Source organism: Octopus bimaculoides, chromosome 15, assembly GCF_001194135.2.
Source record: "Octopus bimaculoides isolate UCB-OBI-ISO-001 chromosome 15, ASM119413v2, whole genome shotgun sequence".
Taxonomy (NCBI): Eukaryota; Metazoa; Mollusca; class Cephalopoda; order Octopoda; family Octopodidae; genus Octopus; species Octopus bimaculoides.
The window spans coordinates 45,287,170-45,289,093 of NC_068995.1; the positions used below are offsets into that span (position 1 = coordinate 45,287,170).

Below are 1,924 nucleotides of genomic sequence, written 5' to 3' on the forward strand. Positions count from 1 at the left end.
TATATATATATATATATATATATATATATATATATATATATATGTGTGTGTGTGTGTGTGTGTGTGTGTGTCTGTGTGTGTGTATGAAGACATATCCACCACATGTAGATCTCTCAAACTTTGTGCGACGATATTGAAGGGTTGTGGGCCCTTGAGAACCAAACTGTTGCATTATTTGGCCCTGTATATTGATGGAGATGTTGGGATATTTGGCACTCTGCAGTGGTACTCTATTCTGCTGTCGTGTAACTTTCAATGCCAAAGTTTGGTATGAGTCCGGTCAAGGTTTTCCAGATGTATATCATTGATCAATACGTATCCAGATTGTTGCTATAGTAACGAAGCTAAAGCACGCAGAGTGAAGCCGCTTGGCAAAGATTGACCTTGAATTCTGCTGTGCGTGCGCACTCAGTCTTAACGTTCTACCTCACTTCTGCTATTTACAGCACTGCTTGGAAGGAACGTGTGTTGCGTGTGATCGTCGCATTCACTATGGCAGAGTAAGTTGTCATGGCGATATCTGCTCAAAAGCCTACGCAAAGATGAAGAAGTGTATGGAGAGGAGTGTATGAAATGCACACAAGTGTACTAGTGGTTCAGGCGTTTCCAAGATGGCAGAAAAAATGTCTATAGTGATGAACGTTCTGGGAGACCCGCAACCAGCAGAACTGAGAAGGACATTGCAGATATGCATGCAGGTGTTAGGGGAAATCGTCGAATAATCATCCGTGAGTTATCAGAGGATGTGCAGATTAGTTATAGCTCAGTTCAGTCCATTGTCACTGAAGATTTGGGTATGAGACGCGCGTCTGCCAAGTTTGTGCCAAAACTGCGTTCAGTTGACCAAAATGACACTCGGGTTTCAGTTGGACAAGATCTCATTGATTGTGTTGAGAACGATGAAAACCTTTTGAAAACTTTGCGTAGGCCTCTGAGCAGGTAGCGCCAAGCGTTTGGCAAAGTTTGAAGCAGAATCTCTGCTCAACTTCCTCTGTCATGTTCAATGCGACGATCACACGCTACACACCTTCCTTCCAAGCACTGGTGTAAACAGCGGAAGTGAGCTAGAACGTTAAAACTTAGTGCGCAAGCACAGAAAAATTCAAGGTCTGTCTGTGTCAAGCATCTTCACTCTGCGTGATTTAGCTTCGTTACTATGGCAACAGTCCGGATACTTACTGATCAGACCACGCACATATATATATATATATATATATATACAGGCTGTAGTTGGTCAGGGTCTATAATAGAGGTGTGTGTATATAAAAGTATGTATACATGTATATTGTACCTGTTCCTGTATGTGAGTGCGTGTGCGTGTGTGCTTAATCAAATTTACTGAAGTGGTTAATTTCTGTTGGAAAACCCCTCTTAACTATCTTGATTTATCTAGCAGTTTGACTCCTAGTCATACTGGAAAGTAGGTCATTTACATTAGTACAACCCTCTTATTCACTCTGCCCGCCACTCCCTCTTTCCTGTCGCTTCTCTTATTAGTGTCATCAAATGATATCACGACGTAAACCCTATTACATTAATTAATTACGTCACTCGTTGACTCACTCGTTCTAGTTTGAATCCCTAGCAGATATCATCTCTAATCTGTTATATCGCCTATCTTAATCAAATGTACACCAGTAATATACTGAGGTTTGGTTCTAGTGATTATACCTGTCCGTTACAATTTCGTGTTCACGTGCTAGTATCAGGAATCTTGCTTTTTACCCTCCCGGGGTCGATAATATGAGCGCTATACAAGTAATGGGATTGTTTTAATCAATTATATAGTCTTTGTCTGTCTCATTCTCCCTCTTTCTCTCTCTCTCACTCTCAATCTCTCTTTCTCTCTCTCTCTCTCTCTCTCTCTCTTTCTCTCTCTCTCACTCTCTTACTTTCTCTCTCTCTCTCTCTTACTCTCTTACCT

General features: G+C 41.3%; 1 protein-coding gene across 1 annotated transcript in view; it reads left to right on the top strand.

The window, feature by feature from the left end:
• LOC106868395 (ADAMTS-like protein 1) overlaps positions 1-1,924 on the top strand; it is a 189,964-nt gene that overhangs the window by 133,113 nt on the left and 54,927 nt on the right. The window lies entirely within an intron of this gene.